The following is a 13,388-nucleotide window of genomic DNA, read 5'->3' on the forward strand; positions in this document are numbered from 1 at the left end:
AAATAACTCAGTCCCAATCCCACACTTGCGTGCTATGACTGTTTAAGAATTAGTAAGAAATGCTCTTTAAAAAAATACGACGACAAAACGTATTAGATTTACACTAACGTGCCGACAAGCATGGTACGAACTGCGCCAAGAAGGTTCAACCGTGTGTTCTGTTCTGAGGTGTACAGGAAGTTCGTTTATTGTCGTCGTGTATCGCTGCGTCTTACATAGGCGAACACGAAGCGAAGCGACGCGGCACGGCGCGGCCGGCCCAATTCGTTCGCGTTCGATCGAGATCGCCCACGTAGGACACTTCTATATAGATATCAAAGGATTAATTAAGGCGCCGTGCCGCGCCGCTTCGCATTCGCGTGTTGTTCGCCTACGTAGTACGCTGCATTAGGTAATCCAACGTACATACTTATATAGCCGCATCTTTATCGAATTGCACCAAAATCCCTATGAATATATGGTTTAAAATTTGGCTTGGCACCGACTTCAAACATATCAGTTGGTAACGCATATACTTAAACACGGAACCCTAAAAAGGATAATATTTTATTTCATCCTTTTTGAAGTCGGTTTATCTTTTTTTTATAAAAGTTTTATTGAAATCCACTCAATAGTTTAGGCGCTGTAAGTAAAAATATGATTTACTATTCGGCGTCCTCTCAAGGCGGCTGTATTAATTTTTCTTTAATAAAACAGGTGTAAACAGGTTGTGAAGGGCAAGAGGAATCTACCGATATGTCATTTTAAAAAATCCGTCCAGTATCCTGAGCTACAGGTTGTACTGATTTTCAGTATTTAAACCCATAACCCTACTTTCTGTTTAAGTCGCAGTCGAGTAAAATGTTGATATTGGAGTAGTACGTGTACAAATGTATAGACAAAAGTGGAATTCATATTTCTCCAAGTTTCATAATAATAGAATATCCCCTGAAAGGGTATAAGCGCTAAATCTGGATTCAGCTATTATTTTCTATAACAAGATGTATTTTTCCGCAAAGTTATCTAGGACTTTTTTGTGTAGAATTTAATAAGCTTTAATGTTGCCTTACACCATATTTTCATAGAGAACGTATATTTAGAGTAAAACGCAAATTTCTCCAGGATGGTACACATTTTCCAAGATGGCTGCGATTCCTCGAGGTCCCCAAATGTCAAATAGTGTGGACATGAAAAAGAGACCTTTAATTAACATACATACCGATTTTCATATCTTTGGAAGGATTTCGAGGTGAGACTTAATCCGATTATGCTATTCTGTGAGAATCTGAATAAGATAAACCCTTTATAATGCATAAAACATTTGAATAAAAAAAATATGGACGTCGAAAATTTACAAATTTGTGAATTCCGAGTTTTCGATGACTTTATCAATAAATAGGTACAGTACCGGCCAATAATATATCACCTCCATGTTTTTACGGTATAACATTTTTTTTTATATTTGTGAGTGACTTCCACCTCACTGCTTTAGGTAGTCTAGTAGTATTTTCTAGAGGTTTTTAGTAATATGCTGAGTATCCTATTGTAATTCACAGTATTTCATTGCAATATTCATCATATATTTCTATAAAGGACTAGTAAATTATGCAATCTACAAACTAACCAATATTGTTTACTCTATACAAGCTCATACAAAAACACTCAAAGGTGATATATTATTGGCTGGTACTGTAACTTTTAACCAAATAAAGTCATACTGATTCACTTTTGGGTAGAGATGTACAAAATCTACCTTCCATCTCGGATGAGGCCGAATGGAGACTTTTTGCAATAGTCATCGCCATCCGAGGAAGTAGGTATCTGTGGGAGAGTCACGCTGCGTCTTACATATGCGAACAACTCGCGAACGCGAAGCGCCCACTTAGGACACTTCTATAGGTATCAAAGGATTGATTCACTCTCCGCCGCATCGCTTCGCTTCGCGTTCGCGTGTTGTTCGCCTACGTAGTACGCTGCGTCAGAAATAACAAATGTGAAAGGGAGAGCGAGTGGGGAACACGCGTTTTACTTCAGCTGCATATACTAATCTTCGCATACGGTTTTTGCTATTTCGGCTTGGGCAAAACGGCAGATTACATTTTTTCATTAATATTACATTATTCCCTTCAAAATAACAAAAATCTACCGCGCTCGAGAATGTTAAGGTAACGCTTTTTGCAATTGCCTTACGTATAGTTGCAATTTTCATATGATTGATATGGACTCTTTCAACAAGTAATTAATCCACTATACCTGTAGCTGACGCGCACGAATATTTCTGACGATCAATTTATTTACTAATCTTATAGGCTGTTCTAGACGCGCGATCCCGTATAAAGGACCCATAAATGGTACTCAACAGGATGCAATTACCTTAACTGTTAATCTGCCGTGTTTGAGTAAATCCCAAAATCCGCACTTTGGCTCCCCTACTATGCAGTGTAAAACATTGCTGTTTAATGTTTATTTCAAATGTATATGTAACATATCATCTATATATATAAACGTAAAAGTCCTGACTGACTGACTGACTCACTTAAATCAACGCCCAGCCCAAACCGTTGAACCTAGAACTGAATTTTTCACAATAGGTAGCTTTTATGACGTTAGTATCCACTAAGAAGAGGTTTTTCAAAATTCATCCCCTAAGGTAGTGAAAAAGGGGTTGAAAGTTTGTATGGAAATCATAAATTTTTTTGAGTGCGGGACTTGAAACTTCGTATAAAGGCATATTATTAGAATACAAGTAAAGTGATTTAAGCGTTTTTAAATATTCATCCCCTAAAAGGGTTAAAAAGGGGTTGAAAGTGAATCTATTACAAATGCGTTGAAACTTCTTAGAAAGGCATTGTATAAGATTCCAAAAAAATCTTTCAACGTTCTTAAAAATTAAACCCCTAAAGGGGTTAAAAAGGCGATGTAAGTTTATATGTGGTACAAATTTTCTTTTAAGCTAGGAACTTGAAACTTGGTAAAAAGGGCATTATATTAAAATAGACGAAAACTGATTACTTACATTACACCGTTCTTGAAAATTTTGTATTAATAGTTTCGGGAGCGAATATTTTTTTTAAATAGTGGACTTGTAAGTCTTCTTAGAGGGTCGAGAGGGATTATATCGGGAATTTATATTATTATATTATGCTCATGTAGAATTTATAACCACCAACATACAAATCCACGCGTACGAAGTCGCGGGCAACAGCTAGTAATATATAAAATTCTATTTACGCTATCGATGTTCCACAAAGATAGCTCCTATATACTCCGGTCCCATTAAAAACCACATCCTGTAAGTGTAAGTATCAAATAAGAAAGTTAATAATAGATGTACATATAAAACGCGTGCGGTTATGCGATGAAAGAAGAAAGAAAGAAGAAAGAAAAGACATTTATTGTAAAGACCTTCTACAAACAGCGCCACTTCAGTTACAAAAAAGAACTTACTCACTAAACACTTAAAGCTAGGTACAATGGTAGTTATAGAAAAAGGAGTACGGTAAGGGTTAATGAATAACAACAAATTTTGGCGCCGCTATAGTGGCTACAAAAGGACGCCACTCAGGCCATATGCTCTGGTATAAATAAATACCACAGCGCTGGTTTTCTCTGGCGCCCCGGGCCGGAGGGTATCTTAGAACTATTTGGGATAAATATAAAAATACAAATAATATAAATACTTACTATAAAGATACAGATAGGTTATAGATTCATGTAGGGTAAAATGTTATGATGGTAAGGGCGATGCACTTGTCCTCTCACGGTTTGATTACTGTGACACAGTATATGGGCCACGCCGTGGCCACGCCTCCTGGCGAGTACCCAGAGGTTAACATAGAGAGTCCAAAATGCCTGTGCGCGTTTTTGTTTTGATATCCCTCGACGCTCGCATGTGACAGCCTACTTGAATAAAAACCACATTATGAAAATGTCTGCGCATCAAAAGGTCCATTTAGCGTCGCTTATGTTTGGAATTGTGCACTACCAGATGCCTTCGTACCTTTAAAATAAGCTAACCTGGGCTCATAACGCCAGATCCTCAGTGGTCAGATCATCCAGGTATCTGCAACTTGTTTGCCCTCCTCACCATTCAGCGGCCTTTCGTGGCAGTTCTCGGTACGCTGCCACGAAGTGTTGGAATGACCTGCCTCAACCAATCCGTTCGCTGAAGTCGTTAAGCGGCTTGAAATCAAAATGCCGTTCACCCTTATTATTATTACAAGCACAGGTTGAAGCGTCAGTGCAATATGAGTGACACACGTGCACGTGCATTTTACTGTTTGATGGCTGAAATGATCACCTAGCATTGTCCATATCTGTTTTGTGGCTAGCTTTAAGTTTTTAGGTTACAGTTTAAATATAAAAAAAATGTAAGTTAATTCTGTTTATTGTGTATTTTATATTTCATTATGGTTTTTTATTTTTTCTCTTTTGTTGTTTAGTATGTATAAATTTTAGTGGTAGTTACTTACTTTTTTAACCGACTTCAAGATTTCAAAGGAGGAGGTTCTCAATTCAGTTGTTTTCTTTTTTAATGTTTGTTACTCCATAACTCGGTCATTTCTGGACCGATTTTGAAAATTCTTTTTTTGATTGTAAGTATATACATACAGAAAAAGCAGTTCTGATGATGGGATCCATGAGGAATCGAGGGAACTCCTCAAATGTTAAAGGCATGAGCAGTGATTTTAGTATTTTTAATCAACAAATCAAGCACTTACATTTAAAAAAATGACATTTGATGAAGTGGAACTGCTGATGATGATCAGAACGGAACTCTTCAATGACGCATAGTTCACGTTTGGCGATTTGTCCTCTTCGTTATGTTTGTTAAGCAAGTTAGGTTTTCAAGAAACATTTTTGTCAAGCTCGAGTTCTGATGATGGGATCCATGAGGAATCGAGGGAACTCCTCAAATGTGAAAGGCATACATATAGTGATTTTTGTATTTTTATAAACAAATCCAGCACTTCCATTTTAAAAAGTCACATTTGATGAAGTGGAACTGCTGATGATGATCAGAACGGAACTCTTCAATGACGCATAGTTCACGTTTGACGATTTGTCCTCTTCGTTATGTTTGTTTTTCAAAATATTATTACTTGTGCCAGACCTCCGATTAGTTTGTATCTTCCTGTTGGCGGATAGTGTCTCCTTGCAACGTTTTATGACCCTACAAACACTAGTTTTTAGCATCTTAAGATTCTTAAGGGGCTACTGCAGTGGCGAATGACAGTTCGTAAACCACGCCCGAAAGCTTCTTCCCTCCCCGCAAGCACGCACACACAGAAGAGCTTCAAGGCGCACGTGAAAGTATAAAAGCTCCATCTAACGTTACTACGGTCGGCCAGGAACTTATAAATTCGGACAAAATAGAAAAAGATGGCGTTGTTACTTGTTAGTAGCAAATAATAAAATAAACTAGAGACCCGTTGCGGCGTCAACACGCCGCTAGAGTATGGTTCTAAAAGTTAGGTTCCCTGTCCACTGGAGCGGAGCGGTAAGCGGGAAAAAAATCCAGCAATAGAATTTCATTAAAATTTTTGAGCGGAGATTTTTCCTCGCTTCATCGCTCCGCCACCTCGCTCCGCTCCTGTGGACAGGCAGCCTAAGACTGAACGCTTACTGAAATCAGGAAATGTGACGTCTTCAGATGAATCACTGGCTGTCACTATCTATTTGATGCTGACTATACCCACAGAATATGAAATCTTATACATAATTATCCATACTAATCCATACTCCATACTAATATTATAAATGCGAAAGTCTGTCTGCCTGTCTGTGTGTTCCCTCTTCACGCTTAAACCGCTGAATCGATTTAGATGAAATTTGGCATAGAGATAGGTTGAGTCCCTGAGAAGGACATAGGATAGTTTTTATCCCGAAAATCATCCCTTAAGAAAGTAGAAAGCGGGGTGGATTTGAGATAATTAACAAAGTGCCTGCTAATTTGTGTGCATAATATGCTTAAATTTAGATTGCTATGAGAATTTTTCCAGGCGCTATTCTTACTCTACTGCGGTTACTAAGTCCACGCAGACGAAGTCGCGGGCAAAAGCTAGTAATATTATAAATGCGAAAGTCTGTCTGTCTGTCTGTGTGTTACCTCTTCACGCTTAAACCGCTAAACCGATTTAGTTGAAATTTGGTATACAGATAGTTTGAGTCCCGGGGAAGGACATAGGATACATTTTATCCCAGAAGTCACCCCTCAAGGGGGTTAAAGTGGGGTGGAAATTTGTATGGGGAATCAATAACCGCTCAACCGATTTAGATGAAACTTGGTATGGGGATGGTTTGAGCTGTGGGAAATGATATAAAATAACTTTTATCCCCGAAATCATCCCTTAAGAGTGTAAAAAATGGGGTGGAAATGTTTAGTGTGGACCAATTTGGGGGTGAAAAAAGGATGGATTAAAAAGCAGATTTGTTTAAGAATTAAGATACCCAATTCCACGCAGACGAAGTCGCGGGCAAAAGCTAGTTTCTTATAAAATGGCGACACGTTGGTATAATTTTAGCGTATTATATTTCGGTCGCATAGCACCTACCAGCATGTTTTGTGATCGTTAGTTTTGATGCAAAAAAGACATAATTATTGTCTATCTTTTCGCATCTTTCTAAACTAAAAATCATGATACGCGACCGCGATATGATACGGTAAATCAAGATTTCGTGGATAGGATGCCTTCTTGTCATTAGGCTCTCATGCCTAAAATGTCATAGGGCTAGAGTATAATTTATATTTAATTCTCTTTTTCCTATTATTCATGAGACTGAAGTTTACAAACATTTTACAAACATTCCGTGACATTCCGTGTCTGGGCTATACCGCGAAAATCGAAGTTCAAATTGCGGGCGTCTTTCTCTGTCACTCTAATTACGCCTTCATTGGAGTAAAAGAGAAAGATCCCCGCAATTTGCGAATTTCGGTTTTCGCGGAAGACCCTCTGACCTAATAATAGACTTAGTATATACACGTAGTTATAGACATGAAACCGAGCGACCAGGGGTAAGAGAAAGACATATTCATGTATTGACAGTTTCATATATGGCAGCATAATCCTTTTTAGGGTTCCGTACCCAAAGGGTAATAACGGGACCCTATTACTAAGACTCCGCTGTCCGTCTGTCTGTCACCAGGCTGTATCTCACGAACCACAGAACTATATCAAGATAAAAGAAAAGAGCTCGGCAATTTGTAAGGAGACCGAGCGTGTAACATTTTGCGTAGGTACTTTGACGTCACGAGCGTAATTTAGTGATGAGAAACATAAGCCGCGCGAAACGATTCAAAAGCATCGATTCATAGATCGATTAGAACACGGCATCGATTCTAAAATATCGATAAGAACCGACAGAGGAAATGATAATTATTTTCGACAGAGATGATAATTCACGTTGACGATTCAACGGAGCCACGCCGTTCTATTGCCAAAATAGTGTTTAGTTTTTAAGTTTATGAAATTTATACGTATGTCAGTCTATAAGGTATATGTAATATGGGCCTTGTTGCCCGAATTAAATTTTAAAATAAAAATCACAGAACTATATCAAGATAGAAGGAAAGAGCCATTTGTAGAGAGACCGAGCGTGTAACATTTTGCTTAGGAAACCATTTTTTACGACCAGTTGCTTCAATCCATTTATTTTTAATATTAGGATCATTCGGAAAACTAAAACAAAATTGCAGTATAGAAGTAACCATAACCTGTTTGTTAATAATATTTGCTTTGCACTACGTACATTATATAGCTGCATAATAATATAAAAACGTAATTATCATTTCGTCTGTTTTCAAAATCGATTTTAATAATCTAGTAAGAAAATTGCAGTGTACAGCACTATTCTTACTTTTGTCAGAAAAAAAGAGAAATCGGCCTTGAGCGTGACTCGACAGTTTGAATAGCTTATTTTTACATCGCTGGTTTTGAACGCACGCCAAGTCTGGCTCGTCAAATTAAAGCCGCAATGGAAAGCTAGCGTTGGCACACAATCGCCCGCTACTGTTTTGATGAAAATAATGAAATAAATAGTTTTTTAATTAATAACAGATATTTAAGGACAAATTATACTTACCTATGAAAGGAAATACCTCCATTAACAGCTCCAACTTTATTGGTAGTGTTTGAACAGTTAATTATTGCGCAACAAACCATTTTGCTTTTAAAACCTGACGTCGCAAGCAGACATCGATCGGGAGCAGACTGAAGTTCGCGGCGCGCAATGGAGCCACCGGGTCGTCGTTTCGCCACGCGAGGTACATACACTCTTTCCTTCTATCTTGATATAGTTCTGTGTCAGTATAGTTCTGTGTTCAGTTGAATTTTCACAGATGATGTATTTATGTTGCCGCTATAACAACAAATACTAAAAAGTACGGAACCCGCGGTGAGCGAGTCCGACTCGCACTTGGCCGGTTTTTTCTCTTTCACTCTTATAATTTTCATGGTCGGGTTATGCCATCATAGCAAACCCGACCATGAAAAAATGCCCGGTCGGTGATAAAGATAAAGCATGGCACTATTTTCTCTTTCCTCTTATAGGAATCGCAATAAGACTATATTTCTCTATCAAAGAGTGTCAGGCCCTTGAACCTAATTTAGTTTTTTTTTAATTTACTTTTTTGAAAGTATGTACAACGACTGGACCGCGACCTTTGTTACCGTCAAAATATCTCTTTCTCGCCCTCGGCGTACGGCAGCCCACCTTAAGCGCCTAATACATTACCGCACCGCACTGGTCATTGTGCGATGCACCTATAAGTAAGAGCGAGAAAGAGATATTGCTTTCTCGCTCTTACTTATGGCGTCACACAATGACCTTGGTGCGGTGCGGTGCGGGCTTGGTGTGTTAGCCGCTTTATAGCCGTATTTAACAGACTATCTTAAAAGCCGTTAGAGACTACCACACCTCACCGCGACCTTGGTGCGATGCGGCGCACGTATCGATAGTGCGCAAGGTGGTCACCGTACGTACGTTAAGGACGCAGCTATAAGTTAGAGCGAGAAAGAGATATTATAGCCGTATTTAACAGACTATCGTAAAAGCCGTTAGAGACTACCACACCTCACCGCAGCCTTGGTGCGGTGCGGCGCACGTATCGATAGTGTGCAAGGTTGTCACTGTACATACGTTAAGGACGTAGCTATAAGTTAGAGCGAGAAAGAGATATTTTGACCGCACCAATACGGCTTTTCGAGATATTCTCTTTCTCGCTCTCACTTATGGGTGTGGCGCACCAAGATCGCGGTGCGGTGCGGTAGTCTGTTACGGATTTTACATACGATCGCACATACGCCGCACTGCACCAAGGGCGCGGACCGATGCGGAAAATGGGGTTGGCCGGTCGAAATAATTAACAGAGGGCGCCAGCATAGCTTGCCCTGTCAATCCCTAAAATTGTGTCAAATTTTTGTTTTTTTAATGCCCTGGATGCCAGCCCTTTAAGCCAAATCTTATAGAAAAAGGGGCAAGCTATGATGGCGCCATCTCTGCAAACCTTTGACAGTTGCCAACCCCATTGGCTGACCGTTTACCTTAAAGATCCGACATCATTTAACATCCTCATAAGAACAAACCTCGCCGTACGTGTTTTTTGAAGTAAATATAGATGCTTTTCCCCACCAATTTGTATGGTTTATGGTGGCCTGGTGGGCTAGAAATTCTGTCCCTCACGGGTGCACGCGGTACGCTACTTCTATAGGATCCTACCTTCTATGTACCAAAGCAACAATAAAATCATGGAGACTATATAATTATTATATATTATATAATATATATATATATATTATATAATATATTCTATACCATCCATAAATATAATTTTTATGGTGTTTTAATATAATTTTTAGTGTGGTGTATGCATGTTACAGTCTCAAAACAAATATTTGAATGGATTGGATACCTTACATACATTGGATATAGGTTTGAGTTCAATTCAATCTCAAATCAGAACAAAGGTCACGTGGCAGGCGCGGATCCACCGTTGTGGGCACGATGGGCATGCCCACAACCTTAATTGAGTCCCCGAGTAAAATTACGCCGATTTTTCGCACACGCTTTCGCAGAAATTTCAGTACGCAGAGAAGTTGGCATAATATTGATACGCGGATTTACTTTTCATAGAATGATCGTTTTCCGTCACGATTACCCGAGTAGATAAAACCATTGGTCGAAACACCAGTAAGTAGAGTGATCATGTGGTGTTCATTAGAAATTCTTGCATGTTAATATCAGCTGGCCACAGAGTCCTAATTATTTGCAAGAATAAAGATTATTGGCAATTAATAACAGGGGCAATTCTTTTTAGCTTGTGGGAGTTATGGGTCTTATAAATCTTAAACATTCACAAATATTAGTACAATTTCCTAAAATAATGCCAGCTTTTAATTTACAGCCGTAGGAGTTTTTTTAGCGTAGTTAGCGTAGCGTTCAGTTTTATATTTATCTATGTATAAAAAGTGCTATCTATGACTCAATGAATCAATGTTGTAAGTAATGCAATTGCTAAATTACTAATTTAACTGTAAAATTTTCACCACACCAGCTGGTAAAGGCTGATTGTTCAAAAAGTGATGAGAAAGTTAAATTAAATTAAATTAACAAGTTTGGGAACAAATCAAATTATTTTATTAAATATTTTGATTTGTGTTTTTTTAAGTAGTCACACTACTATATATAAATTAAAAATTGTAATAGATGTCATATGGTGGTGGTGGTGTCAGTGGCCTTCACCACTGGAGGGCTTGGTCACTTTTTCTTTAATATATGACATCTATTACAATTTTTAAATTAAATTAATTAATAAGATGCAAATTTTGAGTTGTTTCTTTATGTTAGCTGGTAGAATTGACTTTTAAATGATGATTTAGTTAGAATGATAAATATTTGGATTTTGGATTTGATTTTGTTTGATATCTTACAGTAAATATTTTCTACGGGCTGGTGTGGTGAAATTTTTTGTAACCCTCGCAACGCTCAAGATTCCATTTTTCGCTACTCTAACTCTATTAATTATAAGGTATTCAAAATTCATTTAAAACTGAAAAAATGTGGTGTATATTAAACACGTCAAAGCATGTACTACTGTTAGAAATTTATCTTAAAGATATTTTTTATAAGTTAGGCAATTATTAATTTAAAAAAAATCTTGAACTTACGTCTTTTTCTTAAACTAAAACTACGTATAAAAAATATTTTTACGCCAATTATTTTAACATTTTATTAATTTACAACAAAGCCGAAATTTCGAGAAAAATGTGTTAATTAATAACAACAGTAACATTCTTTAACATGTTTAAAATACACCATAGTTTTTAAATTTTTTTTAAATAGATTTAGATTCAGATTGATTTATTTCATAATATTAAATAACATTATAAATTATTTTAAGCTAATCTATACGAATTTCATAAGTACCTTTAGGAATGTTTTTTCATTTATTAAATATTAATAGTTTATGATATATTGGCAAAAAAGAAAATACTTACCATCCATACTTAATATGATAAATGCGAAAGTCTGTCTGTCTGTGTGTTACCTCTTCACACATAAACAGCTGAACCGATTTAGTTGAAATTTAGTATAGAGATAGTTTGAGTTCCGGGGAAGGACATAGGATAGTTTTTATCAAGAAAATTATCCCTTAAGAGGGTGAAAAGCGGGGTGGAATCATGGTGGAATTGAGATAATTAATTAGTTGTCTGATAATTTGTGTGCATATTATGCTCAAATTGAATGATTGCTACAATACTTTCTCCAGGCGCTAAACTTACTCTAGCTGCTGTTACTGATTCCACGCAGACGAAGTTGCGGGCAAAAACTAGTAATATTATAAATTCGAAAGTCTGTCTGTCTGTGCTCTTCACGCTTAAACCGCTGAACCGATTTAGTTGAAATTTGGTATAGAGATAATTTGAGTCCTGGGGAAGGACATATATAGGGTAGTTTTTATGGGAATCGATAAAATGCAGATTTGATAAAAAAATCACTAACTCCACGCAGACGAAGTCGCGGGCAAAAGCTAGTATATTATATAACTCTTCCAATTTTTTATGTGCTTCGCGAATAGGCCTACATATCTAGACAGTATTTTTAGGAGCAGTATATTTATTTTTCACCATTTGATTTGAACTTGTCGACTACTTAACGAAATCTTCAATAAAAAAAATGCATAAAATCTTACAATAATTGTTCTTCTAATTAACACAGAAGCGAATTGAACGGTAAAACTAGCAAATGTCGTCTAAAAGTTAGATGTTTGGCGAAATGTTGTCTGTGAATCGATAATCTGCGAAACATTGGTAGGGGAATCATTAGGGGGGTACCCCTAATACACAACACATGTGACGTCACACTTATACGGTCTATTGAGATCGGGATGATCGTTCAAGAGTCATGATTGTTCATGAGCGAGTTCGTACTCTGACTCGTACTTGCCGATTTTCGTGTGGCTGTGACCACAACCTTTTTTGGGGGCTGGATCCGCGCCTGTCACGTGGTACATTTTTTCAAATTAACTTTTTAGTACTTTTTCGGGAAAACATCAAAAAACTAAGAGCTTATTGCAAATCTGTAGCATGAGACGAATCTAATGACATATAATTTATTAAAATCGAACCATAACTGTAGATCTGATGGGATGAACAAAAATCGGCCTCGCGTAATATATATATAGAAGATTACACATATTGCTGTAAACTACGTGGCCAATTTATGCTTTCGGCGAGCTAGCACTTTTAAGATGCTGGTTTTTGGGTAGTTTGAAACGTGTCCTAGATTAAGGGCTAGTTGCACCAACCACAATTAACAGACTGATCAACGTCAAGCAGCAGAGAACTATGAAACTTCCCATACAATAAAATTTAGCGAACGCTAAAACGGTGACAGACAGTTTGGTGCAACCCGACCTAAGTATATAAACTATTTACTAAACCAAGTGGCTAGGATTTTGCTGACCGAAATTATCCTGGGTGTATGTACGTATGATTGTGCGACGTGCGTGTAAGTTTAGCACAATCGGAATAGGACAAACCTCGAAATCTCTGGAACAGTCCTGAAATTTGGTATGTATGTAAATCAAAGGCCCCTTTTCATGTCCACATCATTTGACATTTAGGGATCTCGAGGAATCGCAACCATCTTGGAAAATGTGTACCAGCCTGGAGAAATTCGCGTTTTACTCTAAATCTACGTTCGTTATGAAAATATGACGTAAGGCAACGCTTATTAAATTCTACAAAGCAAAGTCCTAGATATCTTTGCGAAAAAATACGTCTTCTTATCTGAAACCAGATTTAGCGCTTATAAACTTCCAGAGGACATTCTCTTAATGGAAAACTACATACATTTGTACATGATCTACCCCAATATCAACATTTTACTCGACTGCGACTTAACCAGAA

This window comes from Cydia strobilella, chromosome Z, assembly GCF_947568885.1.
Source record: "Cydia strobilella chromosome Z, ilCydStro3.1, whole genome shotgun sequence".
NCBI lineage: Eukaryota > Metazoa > Arthropoda > Insecta > Lepidoptera > Tortricidae > Cydia > Cydia strobilella.